Raw genomic sequence first — 20912 nt, 5'->3', positions numbered from 1 at the left:
AAAATGCTCATCATCACTGGCCATCAGAGAAATGCAAATCAAAACCACAATGAGATACCATCTCACACCAGTTAGAATGGCAATCATTACAAAGTCAGGAAACAACAGGTGCTGGAGAGGATGTGGAGAAACAGGAACACTTTTACACTGTTGGTGGGACTGTAAACTAGTTCAACCATTGTGAAAGACAGTGTGGCAGTTCTTCAAGCATCTAGAACTAGAAATGCCATTTGACCCAGCCATCTCATTACTGGGTATATACGCAAAGGATTATAAATCATGCTGCTATAAAGACACATGCACACATATGTTTATTGTGGCACTATTCACAATAGCAAAGACTTGGAACCAACTCAAATGGCCATCAATGATAGACTGGATTAAGAAAATGTGGCACATATACACCATGAAATACTATGCAGCCATAAAAAAGGATGAGTTCTTGTCCTTTGTAGGGACATGGATGCAGCTGGAAACCATGGTTCTCAGCAAACTATCGCAAGGACAGAAAACCAAGCACTGCATGTTCTCACTCATAGATGGGAATTGAACAATGAGAACACTGAGACACAGGGTGGGGAACATTACACACTGGGGCCTGTGCTGGGGTAGTGGTAGCGGGGAGGTATAACATTAGGCGATATACCTAATGTAAATTATGAGTTAACGTGTGCAGCACACCAACATGGCACATGTATACATATGTAACAAACCTGTATGTTGTTCCCATGTACCCTAGAACTTAAAGTATAATAATAATAAATAAATAAATAAAAAGAAAAAAAAAACTAACCTAAGAGATAACCTTGGAACATAAAAAATAAATAAAAAAGTAATTAAAGAGAGGGAATTGAGGTTTTAAATTTCACTAAGTAGTCACCACACTCAGTTCTTAGTTTCTTTTTATTTATCGGTAGCTAAGACCTCCGGGTCTAATAGACTTTCAGGCCACCAATCTATATTCAGTTCCTACCCTGTGCCAGACTGCTTTTCTCTGTTAGAGAACGTATGCACATCACCTAATTCCTCACATCAACTTATCAACCCTGCAAAGGCAGGCGTTTTTCTTCCCATTCTAATTATGAGAAAAACAAGGTCAATACAGGTTATACACATTCTGCTCCCCAAGATAAAACACACCTGATTAGTGATAGATAAAGGAATTTTATCTGAGATTTTCTGATTTCTCACACCTTGCTGTCTCCTATTTAATGTTTCTAAATTTAACCATTAGGTAGGGCTTTAGTGCAACATTTGGATGTTTGATCACATTGACTTAGACATTCAGCCCATGGCAACCTGAAGCTAAATGACAAAAAAACCTACCTCCTTACCTCACACCTCTGCTTCTCCCTTTTGCCCCCTTCGTGCTTACCTGCTACTGTTTTTGTTTTGTTTTGCTGTTGTTTTTATTTACATTTAGGCTTGAAAAATTGGCATTGACCTTAAATAATTTTTTATTTTCCAAAACCCACTGTATGCTTATTTCTTTTGATTCTTTCACAAAGCAAGGTAAGAAGGGAAATTCTTAAGTGTCCCAATGTACTGCAGAAGACACCAAATCCGGAGGCAGCCATTCAGGGACTGGCTTAACGTCCCTTGCTGCCACTCAATTGCCCTAAGAACAACTTCTATTCCTGTTGGTCCTGTATGCTTTGCATAGGGTTCATTCTTCTTAAGAAGGATGACCATGTAATTTACTATCCAAACCAGGACACTCTTGAGGATAGAAAAGGATTCTGTTTAGAATAAAGCAAGGATAACAGAGACATCCCAGGATCCTGGGGCAAACCTTATCAGATGGTCACCCCAGTCTAAATGAACCTGAAAGTTTTCTTTAAAACAATGATCCTTATTAGCAAATTGCCAGGAGTTTTGGTGACAAACGATAGTCTCTGTTATGTAAGAAATTAATCCAATTTGTCTCAGTGATTGATATACTAATTGCACATATAGGTCTATTAATGGATATAGATGAACAATAGTAAAAAGGCCCAAAAATATTTTACCCTTTGCATGTTTAAACTTATTTATGTTTACATAATAATGCTTAGAAAAATAATCATATGTCGCTTGTGTTATAGCACTTTATAATTTATATACTGCTTTTGTAAGCAGCTAACATCATTTATTATTTTTTAAACTTCATAATAACCATAATGATAATTATCATAATGATGGTTAGTATTTATTAGCAACTATGCATTCTCTCAATCAATCCATCTTCTCAGTAAACTATAGAGTAAGTATTATTGTTTCTCTGTATTGGAGAGAAAGAAATTTAGGGAAAGAGAGGTTTGGTAACTTCATTGCCATGCTGCTGCAAAGTCTGACTTCACATGTGCTCTTACCACTGTTCATCAGGAGTTCTCCACCTTGAGATAAATGTGCATGCCTCATCCTTCCTGTTTCTTTCACAGAGAAGCAAACAGGGTATCAAGAGGCTGAGTTCCTCCTAGAAGTCTCCTGATTACTAAGAGGGAGAGCTATATTTAAAACTCAGATATTTTTATTTCCTGTTTGTTCTGCCCTCTTTTATCACACAGTGCTTCATGAATAACAGATTTATTTTTAATCAACACAATAGCTTGTTTAATTATGTTCAGAAACTTCAATATAAGTTTCAAAGACTCTATCAATAGCATTCCTTCTCATGCTGTTTAACTTTTCTTCTTTCCTTCCTTTCTTCTTACATTCATTTTTTTCCATTCTTCTTCCTTCATGACTACCAACACCAAACGTCCTCTGAGTAACTGTTTAATTCTTAGCAGTAGGCTAAGCACAGGTTACTGTAAAACAACATAACCTGTTTTGGATAGTCATAATCTGGTCCTGGACTTTTTTTGGTTGGTAAGTTATTAATTACTGCCTCAATTTCAGAACTTGTTATTGGTCTATTCAGGGATTTGACTTCTTCCTGGTTTAGAATTGGGATGGCATATGTGTCCGGTAATTTACCCATTTCTTCGAGATTTTCTAGTTTATTTGCATAGAGGTGTTTATAGTATTCTGATGGTAGTTTTTATTCGGTCACTGGTGATATCCCATTTATCTTTTTTTACTGTGTCTATTGGACTCACAGCCAAATTCTACCAGAGGTACAAAGAAGAGCTGGTAACATTCTTTCTGAAACTATTCCAAACAACAGAAAAAGAGGGACTATTCCCTAACTCATTTTACAAGACCAGCATCATCCTGATACCAAAACCTAGCAGAGATACAACAACAACAACAAAAAATTTTAGGCCAGTATCCCTGATGAGCATTGATGTGAAAATCCTCAATAAAATACTGGTAAACCAAATCCAGTAGTATGTCAAGAGGCTTATCCACCACAATCAAGTTGGCGTCATCCCTGGGATGCAAGGCTGGTTCAACATATGCAAATCAATAAATATAATCGATCATATAAACAAAAACAAAGACAAAAACCACATGATTATCTCAATAGGTGCAGAAAAGGCCTTAGATAAAATTCAACACCCCTTCATGCCAAAAAACACTCAATAAACTAGGTATTGATGGAACGTGTCTTAAAATAGCAAGAGATATTTATGACAAACCCATAGCCAATATCATATTGAATAGGCAAAAGCTGGAAGCATTCCTTTTGAAAACAAGCACAGAACAAAGATGCCCTCTCTCACCACTCCTATTCAACATAGTGTTGGAAGTTCTTGCCAAGGCAATCAGGTAAGAGAAAGAAATAAAACGTATTCAAGGCCGAGCCGGTGGCTCATGCCTGTAATCCCAGCACTTTGGGAGGCTGAGGCAGGTGGATCACGAGGTTAGGAGATCGAGACAATCCTGGCTAACACGGTGAAACCCCGTGTCTACTAAAAAAAACACAAAAAAAATTAGCCAGGAGAGGTGTTGGGCGCCTGTAGTCCCAGCTACTTGGGAGACCAAGGTAGGAGAATGGCATAAACCCGGGAGGCGGAACTTGCAGTGAGCTGAGATTCGGCCACTGCACTCCAGCCTGGGTGACACAGCTAGACTCCTTTTCAAAAAAAAAAAAAGACAAAAAAATTAGCCGAGTGTGGTGGCGGGTGCCTATAGTCCCAGCTACTCAGGAGGCTGAGACAGGAGAACTGCATGAACCCAGGAGGCAGAGCTTGCAGTGAGCCGAGTTTGAGCCACTGCCCTCCAGACGGGTTGACAGAGCGAGACTCCATCTCAAAAAAAAAAAAAAAAAAAAAAAATCCCTATTCAAATAGGAAGAGAGGAAGTCAAATTGTCTCTATTTGCAGTTGACATTATTGTATATTTAGAAAACCCCATTATCTCAGCCCAAAACGTCCTTAAGCTGATAAGCAACTTCAGCAAAGTCTCAGCATACAAATTCAGTGTGCAAAAATCACAAGCATTCCTATACACCAATAATAAACAGAGAGTCAAATTGTGAGTGAACTCCCATTCACCATTGCTACAAAGAGAATAAAATGCCTAGGAATACAACTTACAAGGGACGTGAAGGACTTCTTCAAGGAGAACTTCAAACCACTGTTCAAGGAAATAAGAGAGGACACAAACAAATGGAAAAACATTCCATGCTCATGGATAGGAAGAATTAATATCGTGCAAATGGGCATACTAGCCAAAGTAATTTATAGATTCAATGCTATTTCCATCAAGCTACTGTTGACTTTCTTCATAGAATTAGAAAAACTACTTTAAATTTCATAAGGAACCAAAAAAGAACCCATATAGCCAAGACAATCGAAAGCAAAAAGAACAAAGCTGGAGGCATCACATTACCTGACTTCAAACTATACTACAAGTCTACAGTAACCCAAAAAGCATGGTGCTGGTACCAAAACAGATATATAGACCAATGGAACAGAACAGAGGCCTCAGAAATAATACATCTACAACCATCTTATCTTTGACAAACATGACAAAAACAAGCAATGGGGAAAGGATTTCCTATTTAATAAATGGTGTTGGGAAAACTGGCTACCCATATGCAGAATACTGAAGCTGGACCCCTTCCTTACACCTTATACAAAAATTAACTCAAGATGGACTAAAGACTTAAATGTAAAACCTAAAACCATAAAAACCCTAGAAGAAAACCTAGGCAATACCATTCAGGACATAGGCATGGGCAAAGACTTCACGACTAAAACACTAAAAGCAATTGCAAAAAAAGCCAAAATTGACAAATGGGATCTAATTAAACTGAAGAGGTTCTGCACAGCAAAAGAAACTGTTATCAGAGTGAACAGGCAACCTACAGAATGGGACAAAATTTTTGTAATCTATCTATCTGACAAAGATATAATATCCAGAATCTATGAGAAACTTAAACAAATTTATAAAAAAGAAAAAAAAAAATCAAAAAGTGGGCAAAGAATATGAACAAACACTTCTCAAAAGAAGACATTTATGCAAACAACAAACATATGAAAAAAACTCATCATCACTAGTCATTAGAGAAATGGAAATCAAAACCGCAATGAGACATCTCATACCAGTCAGAATGGCGATTATTAAAAAGCCAGGAAACAACAGATGTTGGCAATGCTGTGGTGCAATAGGAACACTTTTACACTGTTTGTGGGAGTGTAAATTAGTTTAACCATTGTAGAAGACAGTGTGGTGATTCCTCAGTGATCTAAAACCAGAAATACCATTTGACCCAGCAATCCCATTACTGGGTACATATGCAAAGTATTGTAAATTATTCTCCTATAAAAACACATGCACATGTATGTTTATTGCAGCACCATTTACAGTAGCAATGACTTGGAACCAAACCAAATGCCCATCGATGATAGACTGGATAAAGAAAAGATGGCACATATACACCATGGAATACTATGCAGCCATAAAAAAGAATGAGTTCATGTCCTTTGCAGGGACATGGATGAAGCTGGAAACCATCATTCTCAGCAAACTAACACAGGAACAGAAAACCAAACACTGCATGTTCTCACTCATAAGTGGGAGCTGAACAATAAGAACACATGGACAGAGAGAGGGGGACATTACACACCAGGGCCTCTCAGGGGGTGGGGGGCTAGGGGAGGGATAACATTATGACAAATACCTAATGCATGTGGGGCTTAAAACCTAGATGACAGGTTGATGAGTGCAACAAACCATTATGGCACAGGTAAACCTATATAACAAACCTGCACATTCTGCCTATATATCCCTTAAAGTATAATAATAAAAATGAAGTAAGTCAAAATCTATTGAAAGATACAGACCTATCAATTAAGGGTTTCTGTAGCCTGCACCATGGCCATGTGTGAGGAGCAGTGGGAATATCTTATAGTTCTGTGGACGAAGGTGGGATGAGGAGGAGGTAGGAAAGAGAAGAATGAGAAGGAAGGAGGAGGCTTTTTTGAAGAAATGCTGTAGTGGCTTTTTCAGAATGAGGGGAGAAAATATCTTTCTGAAATTATTTATTTACTTCTATTATACAGAAACAAAAAGAAAAAGAAAAATATTTATTAATGTATTAATTTTTATTTAATAAATAATAATTGTATATCTTTGTGGGGTACAATGTGATATTTTGATCTATGTATACATTGTAAAAAAATTAAATCAAACTGATTCACATATCTATTATCTCACCACCTTATTGGTGTTTTTTGTAGTAAAAATGTGGAAAAATATATATTTTTAGCGAGTTTGAAATATACAACATGTTATTATTATTTTGGTCACTACACAGTGCAATAAAATACTAAAAAGTATTTCTCTAGTCTAATTTTGTACACTTTGCTCAGTTTCTTCTCTTTTTCCATTCTTCCTCTTTCCTCCCAGCCTCTGGTAATCACCTTTCTACATTCCGTTTCTATGAGGATTTGTTTAGAGTCTACATACATGAAGTTGTAGCATTTGTCTTTCTGTGCTTAGCTTATTCAATTTTGCATAATGTCCTCCAGTTCCATCGATGCTGTTATAAATGACATAATTTCCTTCTCTTCTTAAGGTTGTAGAGTATAGGGTTAGTATGCCTTATCCAGAGATATGGTTTTGCCATGTCCCCACCCAAATCTCATTTTGAATTGTAGCTCCCGTAATTCCCACATGTGATGGGAGGAAGCTAGTGGAAGATAACTGAATTATGAGGGCAGTTTCTCCCACACTATTCTCACACTATTCTCATGGTAGTGGACAAGTCTCACGGGATATGATGATTTTATAAATAGGAGTTCCTCTGCACAAGCCCTCTTGCCTACCACTATGCAAGACATGCCTTTTGCCTTCTGCCATGATTGAGAGGCCTCCCCGGCCACGTGGAATTGTGAGTCCATTAAACCTCTTTTCCTTTATAAATTACCCAATATGTCGTTATCAGCAGTGTGAAGATGGAGTAATATGTTCAGAATACTTGGGACCAGAAATGTTTTGGATTTCAGATTTGTTCAGATTTATGAATATTTACATTATTCTTGAATATTACGTTGAATTCCTAACCCCAAAACCCAAAATATGTCATGCTTTAATGAACATATGCTTTGAGTGTCATGTTAACACTCAAAAAGTTTTAGAGTTTGGAGCATTTTGGATTTTGGGATTAGGGATATTCAAGTTGTGTAGACATTACAACTGATACAACAGCAATACAAAGAATCATAAAAGACTACTATGAACAACTATACAGCAACGAATGTATAACTAAAGGGAAATAGATGAATTCCTAGAAACATGCAACCTACCGAGACTGAATCAGAAAGAAATACACATGATGGAATACCACACAGTCTTAAAAGAAATAATGTGTTATTGACAAAACATTGTCAACATTGACAAAAAGAGAATGTAAGAAAAAATGAAGCTCAATTACAAGTTCTTTCATGTTCTAATATTTCTAATACATTGCATTTTATGAATAAGCAGTCCATTAAGAGTAGTTTAGTAAAAAACTGTAGCCAACTGAAAATTTGTTTAGTCTCTATCTTGAGGAACATAACAGGTAGGCTTTTATGGATACCTCTATTGCATAAAACTTTCCTCACAGTGAAAAACTGGTGAAATTCAGGTCAAGAATTGAAACAGGATACAGAGGAAAATATACAAAGTTGTAGCACAATATTCTATCATAAATCATTTCATGACTTTTCTTAACAGAAAAATTCAAAATAAATTATTCATGAAATTTATCCACAAATATTTTCTTCAACTTGAGCTTAACTTTGATGAACATAGTGCATTTGGTTAGACTTATTTATCATCATTTTCACAGTCTCCATTCCACTTCTCTTGGATTTTTATAGAGCCGCAACAGTGAATTAACTGAATCCATAGCCACCAACCAAGGGGGAACTTACTGGAACATATCTATGTTCAATGTTCTCCTTCATGCAATATTTGTTCCTGACAGAGACAATCTAAGGAGAGGTATGTAAAAGTGTTAATTATGGAAAAAAACATGAGACAAAGTTTTTATCCTTGATTATTTTGGAAAAATATAAACTGAGAGTTCACTGAAAATACATTTAATTAAAAAAATCTAAGGTTTTTGAGATAGTTGTGTGTGTACACATGTATGTTTTAAATAGAGTTTTCCTGGCAGAAGATAAGGATGCCCTTTCTCACCAGTCCTATTGAACGTAGTGCTGGAAATCCTGGCCACGGCAATCAGGCAAGAGAAAGAAATAAAGGGCATCCAAATAGGGAGAAAGTCAAACTATTCCTGTTTGTAGATCCTATACCTAGAAAACCCTATAGTCTCATCCCAAAAGCTTCTGAACCTGACAAACAATGTCAGCAAAATCTCAGGATACAAAATCAATGTTCAAAAATCACTAACGTTTCTATACATCAACAACAATGAAGCCTAGAGGAAATCAGGAACACAATCCCATTCACAATTGCCATAAAAGAAGAATAAAATATCCAGGAATAAAGCTAACCGGAAAGGTGAAAGATCTCTACAAGGAGAACTACAAAATACTGCTCAAAGAAATCAGAGATGATATAAACAAGAGAAAAACATTCCAAAGTCATGGATAGAAAGAATCAATATAATTAAAATGACCACACTGCCCAAGACAATTTGTAAAAAACTATTTTAAAATTCATATGGAACCAATAAAGAGCCCAGATAGCCAAGACAATCCTAAGCAGAGAGAACAAAGCTGGAGGTGTCATGCTGCCCAGCTTCAAATTATTTTACAAGGCTACAGTAACCAAAACAGATTGGCACTGGTACAAAAGCAGACACATCGACCAATGAAACAGCATGGAGAACCCAGAAATAAGGCTTCAAACTCACAACTATCTGATCTTTGGCAAAACTGACAAAAACAAGCAATAAGGGAAAGATTCCCTATCCAATAAATAAAAGGATTCCGTATTCCCTTCAGCCACATGGAGAAGGCTAAAAATTGGACCCTTTCCTTTCATATACGAAAAGTAAATCAAGATGGAATAAAGATTTAAATATACATCCAAAACTATAAAAAGCTTGGAAGACAACCTAGGCAATGCTATCCTGGACCTAGAAGTGGGCAAAGATTTCATGAGGAAGATGCCAAAAGCAATTGTAACAAAAGCAAAAATTGACAAGTGGAATCTAACTAATTAAAGAGCTTCTGCACAGAAAATGAAACTATCAACAGAGTAAACGGACAACCTACAAAATGGGAGAAAAATTTTGCAAACTATGCATCTGACACAGAAGCTATAAAGAACTTAAACAAATTTACAAGAAACAAAAAAAACTAAAAAGTGGGCAAAGGATATGAACGGACACTTTTCAAAAGAAGACGTCCATGTGACCAACAATCATATGAACAAAAGCTTAACATCAGTGATCATTATAGAAATGCGAATCAAAAGCACAATGAGATACCACCTCACATCAGTCAGAATGGCTATTACTAGAAAGTCAAAATATAACAGAGGCTGTTGAGGTCGTGGAGAAAAAGAAACACTTATACACTGTTGGTGGAAGTGTAAATAGTTCAGCCATGTGGAAGACAGTGTGGCAATTCTTCAAAGACCTAAACATAAAAACACCCATGACCCAGCAATCCCATTACTGGGTATATACCCAAAGGAATATAAATCATTCTGTTATAGAGACACATGCACATGTATGTACATTACAGAACTATTCACAATATCAAAAACATCATATCAATCTAAATGTCCAATAAAAGTAGACTGGATAAAGAAATTGTGGTACATATACACCATGGAATACTATGCAGCCATAAAACGAACAAAATCATGTCATTTGCAGGAACTTGGATGGAGCAAGTTTGCTAAGGTTATTATCCTTAGCAAACTAATGCAGGAACAAAAAATCAAATACTGTATGTTTTCACTTATAAGTTGGAGCTAAATGATGAGAACACGTACACATCTAAGGGAATAACACCAATGGGGTCTGTTGGAAGGTGGATGGTGGGAGGAGGGAGAGGATCAGAAAAAGTAATTAATGGGTACTAGATTTAATATCTGGGGGATGAAATAATCTGGACAGCAAACCACCATGACACAAGTTTACCTATATGACGTTTCCCTATATGACAGACCTGCACATCCCTGAACTTAAAATAAAAGTTAATAAGAAGAAGAAAAAAAGAAGAAAATTCTTTAAACAAATTAGAGTTTTCAAATTTGTCCTCCTGAATTTAAAAGTAAATAAAGAGAATGTGTTTTCATTTACTATTTATTTTAATATGTATTATATATTTCATTTACTATTTATTTAATATATATACATCAAACACTTACTTTGATAAAGATATTGGCCTTTGTGCCATTATTTAAGACAAAGAAAATAAAATTGTCACCCTCACAGTGTTTATACACTCACTTATAGAGATTAGACAACAAATGGCAATCTTAAGACAGAGACATGTTTTACTTTTTGTTTTTGTTGTTCCTTTTCCAACCGATACCAATAAGATTCACTAACAGCTTTGAATAGAAGCTCGATCATCAGTTCTGACATTTATATTATAGATTTGCACTGGGTGATAATAAAATGCTGAATAATGCGATCTTTACCATGGCCCCATTTGGAAACACCTTGCTTCTGACAAATATGGCCATAAGCAGCAGGTCATGATTATCTTCATTTGGACCCCCTGCTGTGGCTGGGCCTGTAAGGCTGTTTTCCTATGAGCCACATGTGCCTCATATTCCTTCACTTTAAACTGGATTGTTCTCCGGAAATTAAAACAAAATTGGATGTTCAGTTACCTAGCAGAAAGAAGATGTGCTACAACAGAAATTGCATTATATGCTCCAAAGACAAAGATGACCTTTGGATTATGTGTTATTTAGGATTCTGAATGCTCCTGGTCTCTTCTCTGCCTGCAATAATTGAGGGAAGATTTCATCTGTTTTATTTAACCTTTCCTTCTTTAGCAATATTTAAAAAACATCTGATGTGCCCTTGGCCTCAGCTACATCTAGGTTTTTAAGCACTATCTACACATATCTAAGTAAAATGATTTCAAGCTTTGAAAGAATTCAAAATAATTATATGCTTAATCATTTATCATTCCATATATATTATTTCAGGGATAATTTAAACGGTAACTGGGGTCAAAACGATAATAGAAGTTTTCTTTTGATGACATCACATACAAACACATTATGAAAAATAGTCCTACTTTCCAAGGTACTGGGACCTCTACTACCTTTGAAAAATTATCAGAGGGTCTAGAGAGTGACTCTTTAGCTTGTAGATGCACATGTAGTTACCTCTCCCCAAGAAACATGCTTTTAGCAAGGGCTCGGTAGAGCTCTGACTCTGTAATCCCCCAAATTGAAGCTTACGGAGATAGAAAACACACTCTAGCACATTTGCAATAGCCAAAATCAAAGATTTGGTTTTTCCTCTTTAAAATGGAGCAATCATACCTGCCAGACCAGGTCACAGAATTATGAGGTTTGAATATCTTAAGACTGCTTCGTGTAAAAAATTCTTTTATTCCCTAAAATCTATTTAACTAAAATCAAGTTTGTCATCTCTTCATATGAAAATGGCAGAATAGATTCTCACTGAATACGGGGTGTGTTTTTGGGGTTGTGAAACCTAAATACAGTCTCAAGATTAACTGAGAATATTCTAGGAGCATTTTAAAGACATACTAAGTCCTTCAGATCAAAAACCAATGTGATTACAAGCTGAGAGGACCATGGTTGCCAATAGGAGCCCCATATTGACTGTTATCAAGACAGAAGCTCAGCTTGAAGGCAGCATTTTATGTCAAAACAGTTTCTCAATATCAAGTAAATGTTGAAGGAATGACAGTGAGGCAAGATAGTATTATGTAACTGCAAGCAACATAATATTATTAAAGCAAGAAATCATGGCTGAAACTTAGGTTCTATAAACAGTCTCTTATTTTGCCTCTCTTGGGCCAGTCTGGAATAGTCAGGGGAAGTTTCGTCTTTTTGTTAGTAAAAGTTACACCTTAAATAATGTTATTTTTATCACTAAATATTAGCTAATACAAGCTTTGGCAAATGCATAGTATATTCTTATAAGTAAGCAAGATTATAATTTCTGCACAATAGCTATTATAATTTTTTTAAAGAATAAAATTACAGTGTAAAACCACTAACACTAATTTTATTAGCATTGAGTCAAACAGAGAAACTTCTTGAAAAGAATATGTGAGTAGGTGGGAGAATTTATTTAAGAGCTGGAAAACATCTTGAGTTAAACTGATTCAGTGCTTTCACTTTTTAAATGAGAAAATAGAGCCCCAAAGTACTGAAGGCTACTGTGGTATTTCTTGTTAAATTGTGTCACTGTCAGTCAAGGAAAAATGCTCATTTCCCCGAGTCTATTGGAGTGGGCTGTACCTCCTTCCCTACTATCAATGGCAAAGCATAACAACTAGTTTTCATTGAGGAGATGGAAATGTGCTTTCCTGATTTTCTGTAGCAAAAATCACACTTACTTTGGCTATATTTCAGGGAAATGTGTTTTTTAAAATGTTTATTACTATCAGCAATTTATTGTTATAGACCTGGCTCTTTTATTTATTCCCCTTCTGTTTTTTGTAACTGGAGGTTGTTGGGAGATTTGCTTCCCCAAAATAGCCACATTTAAATATATGACGAGGGAGCTAGAGAATGAATATCCTGTAAGTGATGAAACCTATCAGCATGTAGAAGGTAATGCTTTCTTCTGAGTTGAAATTTCCAAAGAGTCAGTTCTCTGTGAGGTCAGTTAAAAAGAGAAGACATGAGCTAACTCCAGCATTTTGGTTGCTGGGAGGTGTAGGATCTAGAGACAACTGGGGAACTGGTGAAGGTCATGAAAACTGTTGTGCCTCTCAGGTCAGTACTGACGCTGACTTGCAGAAATGCTAAAATTTACCATCACCACACTATCTTCACATTTCCACATTATATGAAAATAGTTTATGCAAGATGAGCTACCAAGGTTTGGATTGTATAAGAAACATATGTGAGAAGCAAAGTTGAAAATGAAAGCCAGGGCTGGAACTGAGGTGAGGCAGGCACAGAATTTGGAGAGAGGAGCAGGGGATCAAGCACCAAAAATTCAATAATCTAGAAAAATTACTTTTAGTGAATATTTAAAAATTCAAAATTAATGCAAAAATCCTTGAAGAATATTTCAAAATTGGTATTCGTGTTTTTTTGTTTTTTTTTTTTCACTTTGCCTCAGGCTCCAATATGGTTCGGCATGGCTCTGATGAAAGATATGGAAGATCAAGGGAAGTCAGAGAGAAACTAAATAATTATTTTATTCATGGAATTGAATATAACAGAAGTAGTATGATAGAAGATGGGTACTTACAAAATCTGAGTTGGAGATGGAAGTGAAATCCCAGCTTATAGATTAGCTTCAAATCCACCTCTCTCTTGCTTTTAATCATCTCATACTGTGGATCAGTGGTCATACATTGTGCAATGTATTTTCTTTTTTCTGGTTCTTGATAGCATCATGGATTGTTAATTACTTTGAATTCAGTGAATTGGCATTAGAAAGGTTAAAAAGACTTTCAAGAAAACAGGATCTTTATGATACAGAAAATGGCATTGAGTTTCATGGCAAAATGTATTCAGGGAAATTGTATTGAGAACAGGCCCACTTTGTTTGTAGAAAGACTTCAAAATTAATTAATAGAATTAATGTAGATATTATGGAATAACATATGGAAAGATAACATCAAGGAATTAAGAATGAAAATAAGTCAAAATATTAGACATAAATCAATAAACTGTTGTTTCCATCCATTACAAACTTGAGGTGGTACATTCTGTTTTAAAACATAGACAAGTGTTCTTATTGCTCAGTTCCCACTGATGGGTGAGAACATGCGGTGTTTGGTTTTCTGTCCTTGTGATAGTTTGCTGAGAATGATGGTTTCCAGCTTCATCTATGTCCCTGCAAAGGACATGAACTCATCCTTTTTTATGGCTACATAGTATTCCATGGTGTATATATGCCACATTTTCTTAATCCATTCTATCATTGATGGACATTTGAGTTGGTTCCAAGTCTTTGCTATTGTGAATAGTGCTGCAATAAACATACGTGTGCATGTGTCTTTATAGTAGCATGATTTATAATCCTTTGGGTATATACCCAGTAATGGAATTGCTGGGTTAAATGGTATTTCTAGTTCTAGATCCTTGAAGGATCACCACCCTGTCCTCCACAATGGTTGAACTAATTTACACTCAGTGTAACTTACAACTAATTTTACAACAGTGTAAAAGTGTTCCTATTTCTCCACATCCTCTGCAGCATCTGTTGTTTCCTGACTTTTTAATGATCACCATTCTAACTGGCATGAGATGGTATCTCATTGTGGTTTTTATTTGTATTTCTCTGATGACCGGTGATGATGAGCATTTTTTCATGTGTCTTTTGGCTGCATAAATGTTTTCTTTTGAGAAGTGTGTGTTCATATCTTTTGCCCACTTTTTGATAGGGTTAAAAATTGACGAGTTAATGGGTGCAGCAAACCAACATGGCACATGTAAACCTATGTATCAAACCCATAAGCTGTGTACATGTACCCTAGAACTTAAAGTATAATAAAGAAAAACAAAAAAACATAGACAAGTACACAAATAAATTTAAAGCTCACTACTTGGGAGAAAATTTATTTAAATTACTTGATCTTATGTAAAAAAGTAAACAATTTTAAATTCAACATAATCATTATATCTAAACACAAATGGTGTAGGATTATATCTTTAATACCTATCCACTTACTTATCTGCATTATAACTGTACTCACTGGTTTGATCGCTTGAGCGACAAATGCAGATTCTAAGTATTAACTCAAATGACATTATAATTTGATTAGACAAGATATTTAACACTATTATACCTGGAAATACTTATGTGAAGAATATGGATGTTAAAAAACTCTACCTTTTTCCTTTACACTAATATTAAAGGTGAGGAATATAAAATCAAGAGAGGTTGCTCTCTCAGCTCACTACTGAAAGAGTCTGGCTTACTAGGAGACAGTAGATATTTATACACAGTAATGTCTACATTTACAGTAATTAAAACTTTGCAAAGGTGTTAATACTTAGAAGAAAAAAACACTTACATAGCACATGTTCAAGAAGCAGAACAATCTGGAAAAGTAAGAATATTTCACATTGGAGTAGAAAAAGGAAGGAAGGAATGAAACAGAGGAGTGAATATAAATCCCAACTTGTAAACAAGTATTTCCTCAGAGTCTGTTAAGAAATCCAAGAAAGCACATGTTCTACTGAAGATGGTCTAGATTAGCACCAGCAAACCAGACACAGATAAATTGAATGGAACTTTAAAATTTGGCCTATCTGAATTTCTCTGATCCATATGTTAGTAAGTCATAGAATTTAGCTGGAAACTATCTTCTTCCTTGTCAAGTTATTAAACAGTATCCTTTGAGATTTAGAGGGGTGACAGATTTCCTAAATCTAAAAATGAATCTACATTTCAAGAAGAGTAAACCATGTGTATAATATCACAGAAGATTATTTTTAACATGGAAAGCTTCCTTTCAGGAGAAAATATGTAGTTATATTGCCCATAACATTCAAAGACACATACTAGCAGATACATGGGAACAGATTATTTACATATTATATTTTGGTGACTACTAGAGAGATACTCTTGCTTTCACATTTCTCTTTTATCAGCGTACAATAATAACTAAAATGGTTTTAAAATCATGTTAGTATATTTGTTTGGTGATTAAATATACTTAATAAAAGAGCTAAAATTACTCACTAAGTTGAGTGGTGGGGGTTCACAAGTGTTTGCTTTATTCTCAATTTTTCTAGGTTAGATTTTTTTTTCTATGTATCAAGAAATTCATACTCAAAAAGTTATATAAAGCTAAAATTCTAGGGAAATTACTTAACATAATTGATACAATCATTTATGCCACAGTTTCTTGAATAAGTGTCTTTTATGCTAAATTTTGAGTTCTTTGAGAAAGTACAATGCTAAAAACAAAATCTACTGGACTGAGAGAAAAATGTAATGAAGGTATAAAGTGGAGAAACAAGCTTGATGCTTAGAAAGAGGTGTGTCTTTGATCCTATCCAAAGGGTGTTAGCTGTAGTTTAGAATTAGAAGAAACTAATTTTAACTAACAAACATGCAAGTGTCCAGTATATCTTGAGTCCTTGTTATCATGAGAAAGAGAGAAAGTAGCATAGTGTAGACTAGGGATTCTCAAACTGCTATACAATATAATTATATGGGGAAGTTTGAAAACACCCCTTAGAGTTTCTGATTATGTAGGTCTGACGTGGGGTGTGAACATTTGTGTTTCTAACAAGTTCCTAGATGCTACAGCTGCTGAGGACCAGGGAGCGACAATTTGAGAAGTACTGGCATAGGGTATAGAGCATATAAAACTTAACTTATAGGAGTTTATATTATAGAGAAGAGACAGGACATACACAGAGAAGGTTAAATATACAAATCCGAATATGTTAAATGTTAAATAAATAGCACAGACAGCAAAAAAATAGAAATACTGAGAGGGAGAATAAATTACTGTGGGTTTGGATATTTGTCTTTTAGTTCTTGAAGAACGAATGAAATTAAAATAGGCAGAGGAAATTCCAGAAAGCTTTTGGAAAAGAGTAAAATATCTTATGCAAAAGTTATGTATAGAGATGTAAGGTATGCTTGGGAGACAATGGAAAGGTCCTTTTGTCTGGAGCAAAGGGTTTGTATAAGGAAACAATAATTCCCATTGGGTGAGTTTTATTGGAGACTGACCCTAGAAGGTCTACATAGAAATCTGAATACAAAGTAACTTTATCCACCAGACAGCTTTTAAAGACCTGAAAAGTGTTGCTACAGAGCTCTTTATTACAATGATCTCCAAGGGTAGTTTTTCCAGCCAGACTCCAGTGAACTCGCTATTACATAAATCATAACCAAAGTCCTGTCCTTTGGAAGACCATCCATCACTTTCAGGAAAGAGGCATTTTTAATATCAGCATATTAAACACAAATGGATATTAAAAACTCCAACAGATGATTAATCAATAAAGGTGGAAGCAGAGGACCTTATTAGTTAGCTAGATATTAGCTGGTGTAGCTCAAGTGTTAGCTATAAAACTTGAAAATTAAAAATGATAGCACATGCTGGGAGTGATGGGGAGAGCAGCTCAAAGAGATGTAAAATGTGTGACCTTCCAGGATAAGCTCAAATTGAACAAAGTACTGAAGCTATAACCTGGTTCCTTAAATTCTCTTTTGAATTCACTTGTGTCTAAAGGTTTTCTGCATGAGAAACTTGCAGTGTTGGAAGCTGTATTAGAAAGTCCTTTTCTGAGGGATCAGAGTGATTCTAGGTAATAACCTTTTATCGGCAGAGTTTTCAAAAATGGCAGAAACATGTCTCTTCCTTTCTGGGAAGAACCAGGAGTTTAGAAATCAGAAGGCACTTTCTTTCCTAGAAAATCTTTAGCAAACGCATTCTTTGGTTCCCCTCGTTATAAGCCCATTTGCTTAGGATTGCATGAATCTTTTCACCCTAGATAAAGAGAGAATAGTTGTAACACATAGCAATGTAAATAATAAACGCTTTTTATTGAAGTAAGGGAGAATAAAGTCATCTCAGTCTTAGAGAAAAATGTATAAAACATAATTATCAGCCTGGATAGGGCAGAATAGGGTTTTTTGCAAAGACATAATGGTTACAATAACAATAGCAACAATAACAACCACAAGGACAATAACTAGTGCTTATGAGGAAGTGCCAGGGACTGTTTCAGGATTTTATTTACATGAATTCATTGGAAGCCTATTCATTAATTGATTGGAAGGCCATTGTACTACCAACCCCATTTGACAGAGAAGAAAACCAGGATTCAGAGATGCTGAGTGATATGCCCATGATCGCAACATTACTGAAAGAATTGACCAAGATTTAAATGCTGGTAGCAAGATCTTAAATCTTTGCTCTTAAGCACATACTATACAAAACAAACCCAACCTCAGAGGAATGAACAGTCATGTCAATATTTGGGATGAAATAGAGAAACAGGATGGCAACATCTGGCCTATGCTCCTAAGAAAACCTCCATGCTGTTGGCATATAATTTTAAGGAAAGGGGAGATGCAGTCTTCTGATTTTCTATTCTGGTTCTAGGTAAATCATATATAGCAAATTTATGTGGAAAAGATAATCAGAAAAAAAGAGTACCAACAAGATCAGCTTTGATGCTTTGGTAATTGTAATTTCCTTATCATTTGTCTCTCTTTGCCTTTCTGAAGGTGTGGGCTTGGGCTAGTTCTATGACTCTAGCATCCAGAATGATGGCTGGAAAGCTACAGAACTCAATCCATCTATACTGCATATTAAATGAATGAATGATTCAGTTTAAACCTCCTTAATAGAGTGTGATTTCCAAAGTTATAAAGATCTATAAACAAGTTTTTATTTACTCCCCTTTCATCTAAAATACTTAAATGTAAGTTTGCATTTTTAATCTTATATATATATTAATGTATTTCTTCCTCACTTTAACTATCATGCTTTTTATTAATGTAAACTATCAATCTTTTCATTAATATAATAAAAAAAAACTTCAGACATTTATCACATACCTATATACAGATGACACTTGTTTATTTGGATTATTAAATTTAATCTTCATATTTCCCCTACAGCATATGTTCTGGTTCAAAAAGTCTTAAACTCAATGGGAGTATAAGCATCAGAAAATCATAAGCATGTGTATTTGTGTATTTTGTCTGTCTATAATATCAAGAGCCACGTATGCTCTCTTTTGCTGCATAACATTAAAAGAACAATCTTGCAGGGTTTTTTTTCTGACAAATTTGCATACAATAATCCATTTCTATTGATGGCAAAATCATTTTTGGCTTAGGCCCACAACACTCTCCTATCAATCACTAAATGCTTTTGGCATTTCTTTCAAAATATAACTAGAGTCTTATCACTTCTCACCTCTACAGTTACAGCCCTAAATCTCATAACCCATTGGCAAGGCTGGTATTATTTTCCATACTTTAGAGATAAATACATTGAAGCTTCACAAGTTTAGGTAACTTCATTTCATTTATTCACTAAGCAGTTGGGAGAATAAAACAGACATTCTAGTGTTAGGGAAGGCCAACAATAACTAGTAACATAATCAGTTATTACATTGGAAAGCAATAGGTGCTGTAGAAAGAAAAAATTGGACCAAAGAAAGGGAGATTTGGATATGGTAGGAAGGTGAGGTTTTCCAATAGATTAGGCTGGTGCAGACAGGTCCATTGATGCGACAATAGGAGAGAGATGCTTGAAAAAGATAGAGTAAGCCAAGCAGCTATCTGGAGAAAAGTATCCCAGGCAGAGGGAAAAGCTAACACAAAAACCCTAAAAGGGAAGTGTGCCTGTCTGGCATATTTTAGGAACAGCATGGAAGCTGATATTTCTGAAGTAGAGACAGCAAGAGGGAGGTTAGTAGGACATGAGATCACAGAAGTGACATCGGCTGTTAAAAGTGCTGTGAGTGAAGCAAGAGCCATGGTAGAGTTTAAAGCACAGTAATGACAAGATCTGACTTGCAGCTTAAAAGGACCACTCTGGCTGCTGTGTTAATAAATGGTAGGAGACAATTGAAACATGCAGAAGGGTTAGTGCAAAACTATAGATACAGGCAAGAGAGGATGGTAAGTTAGAATTCAATTCACAATTGAGTGTTGAAAAAAGGATACCTCTGGATATACAAGGAAGACAAAACCAAGGAAATTACTTATGAATTGGATGTGGACGTATGAAGGAAAGAGAGGAGTAAAGCATCAGGCCAATGTTTTGTGCCTGTGCAATTGGAAAGATGGAGTTGCTATCAGTTGATCTGAGGGAGGCTGGTGGTAAACAAGTTTGAAAAGAAGATCAGTGGTTTAGTTTTGGGCAATTTTAGTCTGCATTTCTGGACTTCAAAATCCCCCAGTGTCTCTCTAATCACTGCCTCCTCCCTCCCTTGAAAGGAGTCCACCTAGGTGACCTTTTCCTTTTTTGTGTGTATGTATGTATATACACACACATGCACAGACATATATGTGTGTGTGCATTCACACATGAATATATGCACATATATATATTTTCTATGTATAATTAATGTGTGTATATATATATAAAAATTCTAACACAATTGATTCACTCATAGTAATGAACACGTAGACTTTTAATTGAGGACTATTAGGAATAATGCCACTGTAAATATTCTGACCATGCCTCTTTGTTCATACATATGTGAATTTCTTTTGCATATATATAGCTGGGAGTAGACCTGTTAAATCATCTGATCAAGTTACATATTTCTTCATCTTGGTACAGAGTGTCAAATTATTTTGTATGGTGACTGTATAAATTCATACTCTCATACCCTGCCTCTCCGTTAGCATTGTAGTCTTTTTAAATTTTTGTCATTTTAATTATGTCTAATTATCCAGATATAAA

General features: G+C 35.4%; 1 protein-coding gene across 1 annotated transcript in view; it reads right to left on the bottom strand.

Annotated features, from left to right (window-relative positions):
• RIT2 (Ras-like without CAAX 2) overlaps window positions 1-20912 on the bottom strand; it is a 395769-nt gene that overhangs the window by 360901 nt on the left and 13956 nt on the right. The window lies entirely within an intron of this gene.

This window comes from Mandrillus leucophaeus, unplaced genomic scaffold, assembly GCF_000951045.1.
Source record: "Mandrillus leucophaeus isolate KB7577 unplaced genomic scaffold, Mleu.le_1.0 Scaffold189, whole genome shotgun sequence".
Classification (NCBI taxonomy): Eukaryota; Metazoa; Chordata; class Mammalia; order Primates; family Cercopithecidae; genus Mandrillus; species Mandrillus leucophaeus.
This window is presented reverse-complemented; position numbering and strand designations above follow the sequence as displayed.